This window comes from Uranotaenia lowii, chromosome 2, assembly GCF_029784155.1.
Source record: "Uranotaenia lowii strain MFRU-FL chromosome 2, ASM2978415v1, whole genome shotgun sequence".
Taxonomy (NCBI): domain Eukaryota; kingdom Metazoa; phylum Arthropoda; class Insecta; order Diptera; family Culicidae; genus Uranotaenia; species Uranotaenia lowii.
This window is the reverse complement of record NC_073692.1, coordinates 12,578,443-12,590,865: the sequence shown is the minus strand read 5'-3', so window position 1 is coordinate 12,590,865 and position 12,423 is coordinate 12,578,443.

The following is a 12,423-nucleotide window of genomic DNA, read 5'->3' as shown; positions in this document are numbered from 1 at the left end:
AGCGGATGATTTCCAGTGCTACCGTCTAGTGTCAACTGGGTAGAGAAGTTTGAATTTTTCATCTGCGTTTGAGTATAGCCAAAGAACGCTGTTGGGTTGTGTTTAATATCATTTTCAATTTTGTGATTGTATTTTCCTAAAGAACTTTTACTACAAGAATTGAGCAGGATGCCTAAATTTATAAAATTTTGATGATTTGTGGGACTTTTGTCACTTTTCTAGGCTCTATGAGCTTTTTGCATCCTATTTTGTAAGTTTTTCAAATCTTTGTTATGCCAGACGGGGGGTTTAGAGCTGTGTTTATTTTTTTTATTTTTGAAGGTACATAATTAGTTATAAGATTAATCATTATGTTATAAAAATGTTTACCGCTGAATCAACGTTTCCTCCATTCTCCAATACACTTGGCCACTCTATATTATTGAGTTCTCTTTTCAAAAGTCCGAAGTTCGAATTTTGATAATTTGGCATTTCCTCGTACTCCCAGCCTCGAGGTTTGGCACAGTTTTGGCATAGTATTCGATTGCAGTGATGCTTCATTTTTCCATAGTGGGTCAACCGATTCATTTACGCAAAAGTCTTCTGTACAGTTAGTAAATAAAAGATTAAAATAATTATTATTACTATTTTTAACATGATTCACTTGATTTAAGCCTAAAATAGAAGCTTTGCCGAAGATTACTTTAAAGTTTCGTTCTCGCTTGCTACTGCAAGTAGAACTGTTTAATTTTCATCATCCAAAATAAAGTTAGCGTTGCGTTGATTGAAATCGCCATAAATATGTAATTTTGCCTCGGCTGTTGAGCTATTGTATTTTCAAGAATTCGAAAAAAATAATTCAAAATAATGTGATGTAGTATATTCAGTAAACGGAAGCAAAAATGTGAACATCTTTTGCCAATGATTTTTTTTTCACAAAGACACTATTAAATTCAGTATATGTTTACGTTGTCATTTCTTTTGAGGGAAAGATTATATCCAAGGCGATACGAACTACTGACTTTATTTTGAGAATCCTAAGTTTTTATCGCTGCGGAACACATTAAAATTCGAACAGAAACTTGCTTCCCAGCTAGTTTCAGTGAAAGAACTATTTGAAAAGAGAAGGCTAAGCGTTTTAAATTTATTTATTTCATTTTTACCGCGCTTTTCATACGGTTGACATTTTGACAATACGCTAAAATTCAATCCAGGAAAATCTAGTGCCTACCTACATTTTTGTTTGGAAAATTTTGATAGACGAATCTATGTACGCCGCCATGACCGCAATGGGCGTAAAATATTAGTTCAAATTAATGCCAAAAATATGTAGAGATCCTGTTATTTTATAAGCACCGGCTGTATATTTTTACAGCACCCTGTACCTACACCGACGCTCAACCGACTACAGACAACTGGTTTTCAATCCGAGTTGCGAACTGGTGGTAATTATAAAGATCTAGCAGCCAGCGACCGACCGTATAGTAGGCGTTGGCTGTAAATACTCGCATTTTACAAGTCGGTAATGAACACAAACAGTAGACTGTGGCTAGAGTTTATTCACGCTAAAAGCAGAAATGAGCTACTTCTTGTCGGATAAAAACTTGTGTTATTGGATCGGTCATGCATATTGGGAAGGGGTTGCCAATTTGAATGTTCAAAATTAGAATACAAAAATTTTTTTTGCTAAGTTCCTCATATACCTCAATGGGAGTTCCAACTATTCCAAGCTTAGACTAATTTGTCTATAACAACTTGAAATGTTTATCCATAAAATTCGTTCGTTCCAACACGAAATTGTACATAAACCACACTTCGATAAATGTGATACGGGTCGAAAAACTGAACTTTGATCAGACGATTCAGCAAAAAAAAACGGACAGTTTTATAGGTGACTCTTATTGCTTGCTCGATTGCTGCTGCTGATTGCAACAGCAATTCACCTGATGCTAGAAAAAGTGTTTACGATCGTTTTCCTATTAACACCTTTAGCTTCTTATTTGCCCACGCTCGTTCAACGGCTATAAAAAAAACGGATAGCAAAATCAGCAAACAAATTATCATCAAAACATATGCACACATATACAAGAATATGCAAAAAAAAACCAACGGCCAAAACCTTCAGGTAAGATGATATTGGTCGCTGTCGTCCGTTTTTGTTGTGGAGTGCTGGCGCTGCAGAAAAATTTAAATTTTAATTTATACCCACGTCAACAGACCCCAACGAGAGTGACGGAGGCGGCGGAACGATTGGACAATTAAACAGCGAACCACCACTCCAACCGGATGAAGGAAGTAAATTCGCCAAAAAATACAAAACAGTGACCACCATGCCAAGCATTGCATTAGATTAGGTTATTTTCCGCGGAAGAAGAAAATGCAAAGCATGATTCAATACCCGAATCAAAACATTCGGCTAAAAATAGAAGCACTGATCCGATTGCAGCGAACCGATTATTATGAGTTGCCTTAATTTTTTTTTTTTTTTTTTGAGAAATAATCGTCATAGCACATTTGGAAAGCGGAGCAACAATTTGATGGTGAGTCTGAGTGGTATTTAATACGAATGGCTTAGAGACTGTCTGAGTATTTCCACATTTATAAAAGAAAAATGTAAATTCAGAGTTCGAAGTATAAAATTCGAATTCAAGACTCAATTTCAGAGTCAAAGCATAAATCAAAACTGAAATTTAAAAATTAAATTTCAGAATGATGTCTTTGATTCAGAAATCAGATGACTAAATTAAAAATAAAAATCAAACTAGTTCAAATTCAGAATAGAAAGTAGAAATTCGCTTTTAAATCTGAAGAACAGACTTAGGGTAAAATTAGTTAAATTCAAAACATCTTAGATAACATTTGAACATATTTAATAAGTTTAAAAAAAAATGTGTTTGCTCTCCAATTCGTTTTATGTTATGTTTAAATCTCTAATAACATACCTCATACCTCATATTACTTAGACTCATCCATGATTTTTTGCAGAATTTTTAAGGAACGTTTACATGAGTAAATTTCAACTATTAGGTTTGTATGGGAAAATTTAATAGTTTGTACTTATAAATCAACTTTTAATATATTCAGTGAAACTCAGTCTGATAATGGTTTTTGTGCCTATTTGCAAATTATCTATAGAAAATTTTCCGCCAAACAACTTGGTCGAAACTTTAACTTCGTATCTTATTAGGCAAAAAAATTATAGCCGTTTAACAGCGCATAATGGGGAAAAACTGGATAAACCGCGAAGAAATTCAATATCTATCCTCCCACACAAAACAAATCTATGAAAAAGTAATTTCTTCTAGTGGAAATATTCGGAAAATCGATTCAGACGCCGCACAAGCTTACGAACGGAGTTATAGTGACTTTTTAACCCCTAATTCCCCTAACAATCCAGAAAAAACTAATTTAGACTTGAAAATGTTGAACAAAAATAGACCTACCTTGTGCGATTTTTTTAAAGGAATTTTGTGAATTTTTTTTTTGGGGATAAAACAGCCATAACTCAATTTTCCGAAGCGTGCGGTAGCTCAAACAGCCTCCATTCGATTACTTGGAAAAAATCACACAAGAAACGTACCACTTTTCATGGAATACTTCCAGTTCGAAATTTTGTTGCCACCATTGATTTAAAAATCACTCAAAAAATTATGTTTTTTACTAAAAATGTAAGACTTTTCCAAAAAATGAAACCTGAATCGTATAATGAAGTTAAATTGTGTAAAACATGGAAATTTGTTCATTCCGTTTCAGATATGAACGAGATTGTATGATTATCTTTCAAATGAAAACAAAGTGCCAAGTACCTACTTATTGCCATCGAAAAGAATTATTCGAATTGTGATTTCCATTACGCGATAATCACTTTCAATTCATACTTGAACGATTATCGCGAGAAAAAAAAATCCAAATTCGAACCTTTACTCACTCGAATTGTGAATAAATCACAATCAACAACAACAGTTCACCAAAATGGGTGTCTAGAGAGCCTAGAGAGGTAGCTTAATTAAAGTCGATCAACGAGTACGAGTTTTCTGCGCTGCCTCTACAAATTTCTTCACTTTGGGGCTGATTTGGCCGAGGCATCATGGGTGAGTGATTTTAAAACCGCGCATAAGAAGCCCATTTTTTAGCCAATCCAGCAGCAAACTAATTCGACCGGCCGAGTGATTGATTATCTGGCCCGGTGAATGCGAAATCAGCGCATCTACTTATTCAATTTGGGTGCTAAATTTTACTACGCATAAAACAATGGCCGAACGAGCAGCATAATTTGTTACTCACCATCAGTTCAGTTCAGTTAGTAAGTAGCTTTAAAGTCCAGTAGCTCGAGCTGTTTGCTCCATGATGATGACGATGCCGATGGGAGGCCAGGAGGAAAATTAGTCTGGCCAGCAACAACACTTTCTAAGTAAAGTAAGAAGCTTTTACTTTTCGCTCAACCGAATAAGCTAGGCATTTGAAGCTAATTGTATTTTTTTTTCTTTAAATTTTATTCAAAAACAGTTGTCCGAGCAATTGTGTCCGGCATTTGATTGAAAGGTGGCAGAATTTCCCACTGACAAAACCGCAGCATGGTTTCTTGATAACATATCAAGACAGGGAGCGAAAAAGGCGAAACCACCCAGAGCGTTATCAAATTTGTCAAGTTAAATAAAGCGTCAAGATACGAAACCAGAGCACCGAAACGAGACGATGGCCGACAATAGAAATGATATCATTTGGAAATTTAATATCCAGCCGCTAGGAAGGTGACGTAAGTTTTCCCATTGAATCAACTGTATTTCGCAGTCGAACCATGACAGAACACTTACTGGAAAGGGAAGTGTGGGTAAGAATTGTAAATCTCTCACATTTGCGATAGAAAACTTGGTAGAAGATAAACTAAGCACTTGATTCACTTTTAATATATCACTTTTCAGAGCGAATCGATATAATTTTTGATAGTGAAAGTTGGCCACCAAAATAATTGCAGATCTGTACTCGATGCCTGAAAACCTTGAACCCTTCACCAAAAATTATGGTTATAAACATCAGCAGTCCATCATTCCATTTCCATCAACGGTCGCGACATGTCCTTGTGCGCGGAAGTGCTGTCTCGCCAGAAAAAAGCAACATAATTAGCCTTTAGAAAGTGGCTTTTGTCTGGCTACGATCAGTCACAACAATAACCCGAAAAAATAACAAGTTAAAGAAAATTCGGTCACGATTGGAGCAGGTTGGAGTTATTATTTTGGTTTTCCCAACAACAACAAAAAAAAAACCATCGGGCACAAACGAACGAGTGAATGTATCACAACATCTCCTTCTCGGACTTGAAGAAAAGAGAGTGATTTATACCGAATAGGACATTTCATGTTTTTAAAAGATTCGTGCCAAATGAGACTGTTTCATGAGCTAAAGGTTTCTTTTAAATCTCCTTGTAAGATTTGAACAATAATGCAGAAAAATAATATCCAATGAACTTCACATGGTCATGAAACGAATGTCAACACAGATAACTTATCTTATCAACGGGAACAGTACACGATATAAATTTTATGCAGCTATGTATGACTCCATAACAATTTTTGGAGCAATCCAACGTATGGCGAGATAATTTTTTGTTTGAAATTCGAACTTGATTTTCATAAACAAGGCTCGTTTAGTTTAATCAACTAACTTGTCAGCAAAGAGAAGAAAATAACTCGTAATCTTCAGTTATTTTTTTTTTCGTTCACTTCAGTTAAAAGTGGAACTGATTTTTGTTTCCTACACCCACAGAATCATACAACTTGCAAAAATATTGACATTGCTTATAATACACACACAGCTAACTTGGCCGGGCCCACTGTGCAGTATTGGACAACTCACGTTTCGAAAATATTTGCTTTAAGCGACGAAAACTGCTTGTCAAAAACTAGATCACAGAAAAGGTTTTTTTTCAAAAAGGCGATGAAAGCTTCGTTTGATGACTTATTGAAGAAAAAAGTTTATATTTTAACGTTTTCTTTTTTTCATTTCCAATTTACATTCTCTCAGTTCATAAGAATAAATACGCAATTTGCATTTGCTGGTTTGTTTTTTTTTCTTATAAAAATAACTATTAAAGGTGGCGTTCGGAGCAGAGGTGCCTGGTGGTTTCGTAAAAAAAATCAGGACACCGCGAAAAAACGAACAGGGGTTTTCAGTACACCAGTAGGTTGGTGGAAATAAAATGCAGTTTTCTTAGATTGCACAAATGAGTGCTAAGTAACGGTTCTGTAGACGCATTAATTTATGCAACAGAAGAGATCAACATCAACTTCTTAGCTGGCTTGCTGTTTGTATAGAAAAACACCGTTTAAATATCATCTGAAACGAAGATTACCGTCGGTTCAAGAGGTTAAACTGTTTTATTACAGATTCGTTTGACGTTCTAATCGTTTCTGTTCTATTCAATCAATTCTAGTTTTTTTTTTCAAAAATCAGGACAATTCGAGAGTTTTTGAAAAATCAGGACGGCTTTTCGAAAATCAGGTCAAATCCTGAAAAATCAGGACACCTTTGGCATCTCTGGTTAAGAGAGCAGCGTCTTTTTTCGTGAACGTACCAAATAAAACTGTGTTAGCTCTCAGATTTCTCCTCCAAACAGGGTTTCCAACATTTTTTTTTTAATCAGGGAACTGGTGAAATCAAAATCAGGTTACGTCAAAGTAACGGAAATGTCGCTCAAAATGATTACCTTCTTTTTGGTCGTCGCTCTACATTTCCACTTTTTCACTTCAGCAATTGTACCTAATCCAGTTACTTACTGCCAATTTTTCATCACATTCACAAAAATCAGGCAAAATCAGGCAAATTTTAAAAAAAATCCGGGAAATTCAATGGCTTATCAGGCAAATCCTGAAAAATCAGCTACATTGGCATCTCTGCCTCCACACAATGCGCAAAAGTTTTTTCCGGAGAAGGGAATTCACTTCATCAGTGGATGTGAATGCTCTCGCTAATTCTTATGTGTTGACGATCTCACTCTTGATTGCAGTGCGATTTATCTCTTCCCGCACAGCTTGGGGCGAGCAGACGAATAAAATTGCACTCTCTTTCACTGGACAAATCGATCTGAGGAGTTTTGCCACCCATGCCGGTTAGCAATGAAGAAATTTCTAAGTTTTTCCTGGTATTCCCGGTTCGCTAGCAACCCTGCATTATGTGTAAAAATTATAATTTCGGTACTGTCATAAAACTTGCAAAAATGTCACTTAATTTTACTTAAGAAATTGACAATAGGATTGGTCGATCTTTGCAAGATCGATCTTTTAAACTCAAATTTCCAATTTTTTGGATCGATTTTTTTTGTCTTGGAAAAATCGATCTAATCGATTTATTTTCGATCCTACCAGCGTTTTTTATCTCTACACTCTTGGGGAAAACCTGAACTCTTATCGAAAGCTTACTCAGCCTTGAATTAAGCATCTACAGCATTTTACTCAGCTCAAAATTAAAGTTCTCATCGATACTTTCAAGTTTCATAGTCGAAGCTCGGTAGAAGGCTGTTCAGCTTTTAAATGAGACCACAATAAAAAATATTTCTACAAAAATAAAATGTTCTTTTAACATTTTTATTGAATTTAAGCCTTCTAGCTTAAACTTGCCAGATTGCTCAGATATTTCATGCTAATTTTGGGAAAGGTTCGGTCCAGCCCAGTTGCCTGGATTTAATCTTTGCAAAATCAAACAAAAAATCAAAGCTAGTTATTAAAGGTATTAGAGATGTCGACTGTATTTTATGATGCTGTTATTTCTTGGCAAGGCATTCAAAATTGATTCAAAAACGATGTTCTGATTAGTCCGACGTTTCGATGCTGATTAGCGTCATCATCAGCGAACTCAGGAATTATTTGATAGTAACTGAATAATGCAAAAAATATAAAAACTTGATTTTTCTACTTACAATCGAATAGAGAAAAAGCTTTCAACAAAAAGCATACAAAAACGATTCGATTGTAAGTAGGATAAATCAAATTTTTAAATTTTTTGCATAATTCAGTTACAATATATTAATTTTAGAATTCCCTGATGATGATGCTAATCAGCATCGAAACGTCGGACTAATCAGAACATCGTTTTTGAATCAATTTTGACTGCCTTGCCGAGAAATAACAAACAATATAGTTATTAAATATTTGATTTTTTCGTCCAAAATGAAATTTTTGAGCAACTTATATAAACGTTGTCGCGAACGGTATTTTGGAAGTCTAAAAACGATTTATGCTGATGTGTTTCCATGAATAAAAAGTATTTCAAGTTGTTTTCCTCATGTTTTATGATGAATAATTTCTTTGTTTAGACTCAATTTTCCCGGATTTTGGGTTGAAATTTTGGAAGTCATTGGCAGGTTGTAAGAATAAAAAAGCTGATTCGCCCCAGATTACGTGCCTTAAAAAATGTGGCATTCGTGTCTTTAGATCAACGATGCAGTGGGGGACAGTTATAGAAAAACTTATCCGGTATACATGTGTTCGATGTTTACTTTTGGGTTAAACCAAAGAATTCCAATGATACCCTCAAATTCAAAATTTGATATCTCTTTACACCTTTCGCGTTTCTATTAAATTTTTCTTGTAATACTCGATAAAATAGGTAGAGATGCCAATTTTGACCCAAGTATCGAAATGATTTTTTTACTGAATGATCCTTCCCATTTAAAAATTGGGTTTAAGTGTTATAAAATACCAGATGAAAGTGAAATGGCACAAGTAGAATAATTTTCACGCAATTTTTCATGAACTTTGGAATACAAATAAGTTTTGGAAGAATGGAATGATGATTTTATGAACATTCCTTTTTTGAAACGAGAAGGAAAATCAATACATAAAAGGGTAAAACTCGAACCACCTCTATCTATCATCAAGCGCTTTTAGCTTTCCTGTCGTTTTCACTTTTCACTTCAGCATAAAGTAGTCTTCAAGCAGCACCCCTCACTCGATCAATTTGCTTCGATTTTTTGGGTGAATTGATCGTGGCACAATTTAGCTGAATCGATCTTAGAAATTGATCTTTTCCAGAAGATCAAAAGATCCTAACTGACAATATATAATAGAGTTTACATTTTGAATGAATTCAAAAATAAAACTAGGCAATCTTGGCGTATTAGACACTGTTCAAGTCATCTATGTAAAAGCTTATGATATCGAGTCTCGGTTATGACTACACAGTGTTTTTTGGCTTGATGGTTTAAGTTGTGAGCTGCTCAGGGAATCAAATAAAGCACTACTGTTAAAACAACTTGTTTTGTCAATTTTTAACACTGAACTGCAAAACCCTAAGATTTTTTTTTTTTGGTGAGCGAGAACTATCCTTAACATCGTAAGATCGAATGATTATGAATCGAAATGTAAAACTTATTGAGAGCAAATTTTATATTGTAAAGTAGGTAGGTATTAGCACTGACCATACTGACTGGACACTCGATTTCGTTTTCTGGATAATTTTTCCAACAGTACGCAATGTCGATTCCAGAGTGCGCATCGATCGATTTGAAGAAATGCTATCCCAGTTAGGAAATGCCACCCAATTTTAAAAATAAAACAGGCAATTTCTACGATAAATACAGGGCATTAATTGTCAAATTTTTCATATTGCGTCGATATTGCGAACCTGCAAAATCTGACAACAAAAAATGAGACAGAAAATCGTTGAATTTTTGTTCTAAATGTCATGTCAGTGTGGTCAGTGGTATTAGTATTGGTCCAGATATACTTTAACCGATATACACCACTCAACGAGAAAACGCGCTATCTGGCGACAGAAATGGAAATACTACACTGTGATTTTTTTTCTTAGCTTTGTCAGAGATGCCAAGTGTCCGGATTTTTAGGGATTTTTCCTGATATTTTGTTAGTTTTGCTATTTTTTTTTATTGGGGATTTTATGCCTCTAGAGTTTATTCATCCTCGAATTGTTCTGATTTTTGAAATGGTCTTCAAAATAGAAAGTTAAACCCATTTAACAAAAACATTGAACCCATTTAACGGGTGGTAATCTTCGGTTCAGATTATATTTAAATGGTGTTTGTCGATATGAACTACTGTCCAGCAAAGAAGATGCTAACTTTTGTTGTTGTAGGCGTTTACAGAAGCTTTTTTCATGCAATCTAGTGGTGTCCTGATAAATTCAGATTTTTTTTTTCGATGGTTTGATTTTTAACGAAACCGCCTGGCACTACTGGCACCTCTGGTTGACAACCGCAAAAAGTGTTGATCAAGAATGCCGTTCGAATAAATTTTAATCACTTTTATCTTTAATTTACGAACAATGATAAAAAAATATTTAATTTAATCTCCAAGTTTCATAAGTCAGCTCAAAAATCTTTTACTCAGTCCAGTTCTTTTGATATATGTATGTAAGACACAAGCAATAGTAATCGATAGATTTGTCGATAGAATGTCCCCATTTGAGTCCAACTACCGTAAAGTGAAATTATGGAAATAGAAATAGACCACGAAAATGATGATGATTACATGGGAGAACAATTCCCTTCATTCCGATAGACTTCGACACTCGACTAGTGTAACTTTCATATGCCAGGTTGTCTCCTGCAGTAAAATGTTAATACATGGGCTCCGGAGAGGCGCAAGATGTGGTTTCAAGTCCTACCGGGAGACAAGGCGAATGTTTTTCGCATGTTTTTCAACATCAACTTTCATCTTATCTAGTCCCTGAAATTTCATCTAACACAGTTGGATTAATTTCTCTACAAAAAAAAATAATTATGTTGTTCTAATTCAAATCAAACTGAATTGAGTTCTGAACCAGGTTTTACTGTTCGTATATTCCATTTTCATTTTCTATTCATGATTCATTGATTGAAAAAGGCCATCGGCGTATAGCAACATTTTAGGATAGGAAAAAAGATCCGACTATCGACATAGAAAACCGATTCCCATCGTCTCCAGCAATAATTAATCGCAAAGCCATTTTCCAATGGCCCCGCCTGTAAATTAAACCAAAAGGAAACCGGCCCAAACTTCGATCGAATGGCGGCAACGTCGTCGTCGTCGATGGATTTAAAAGTTAGTTCCGTGCCTTCCCGGGGCCAAAACGGTCAGTTTCAATTTTGTGTGATGCTGTTCCTGTTTGTTGCTGCCAACGGGGGTTTTTGTTTTCATCACCCCCGCAAATATTTCTATCCCATCGTAGCAAGTTCCAAAAACCGAAATGGAAAAAAATCGGGCTGATAGGTCATTTCCTATATACTTTCGTTTTTCCGTTTTTTTCGAGTTAATCGCCAATCGAGATCTACAATCCACCGAGTAACCTCCGGAAAATCTCTCCACCGAATCCCATGAAAGATCTTGTGACTGATAGCGGCAGAAACAAGGTGTAGGGTACTGACTGGTTAATAGTAGCAACACAGTAGTAGGCGGTGCCGGCTTAAAATAGGCTTTTAAATGGCACACACGAAAAGAAGAAGGCCGCTCATTCACTCACCTTCTCGTGGCTGACTTTGATTGATTCGAAATTTGCCATTTATCTACTGATGGTGCAAACTTGGTAACCAATAAAGGGTAGGTTGATTTTTCGAAACGGCGAATGTTTTTGAAATTTGTTCGGACCGAGATTCGAGAAAATTTTCAAAAACGATCTATATCCGTTTGTTCACAGTTTGTACTTTGAAATATCGGAACAAAAATTGGCGGATGCCTTTCTGAAAAGTTGATAATCTTCGTGGATTTTACGATTGCGTGTATGCGTGCTCTAAGGAACAAACACACAATTGGCACTACTCTGACAGCAAAAAGCTCGCGGCGGGCGGACGAGTTATCAGATTGATCCAAATAGTCCATCATCGGATGAGGGAAAAGAGCTTTCACCGGTTGCCCCAAACAATGCGAAAAAGGCCGAAATTAAAACGGTGCAAATTTTTTGCACATCATCATAACACTAAAATTTAACACGATAGTGAGGTAGTCAGAAAGCCAACCGGCAATCATAAGACGGAAGTCGAAAAGTTGAGGAAACCAGCCTTGTCAAATGATGAATAGCCAAAAGCTAGATCTGATCTTGATGGATCGGAAGGAGCAGTTTTGCTTGGAATGTTTTTATCACGTTGGAATGTTCGTAGTGTTGATTGCCTTCAAAGACTTAACCGACTTCAAATGATCGAGAGAAGAATTTCAATGTATAAGCTTCCAAAGCAATATATATCACATCGGACATATATCAAATATAGGTTTCAATAAGGTATTCATACATGTTAACGAAGTGAGGTCAAAATGATAACACACTTTGATATTCCGGTTTAGTCAAAATGTTGTGGTCATTGAGGTATAAATCTATTAAGAAATCTCAAAAAAGTGTTTCAATGAATTAGAGAACAAAATTATCTTAAAATATTTTCTATACTTATAAAATTTTAAATACAAATACATAATTTAGACTGTTTGATTCATCTCAACTTGTACCTCTTAAATTTTAAAGGCA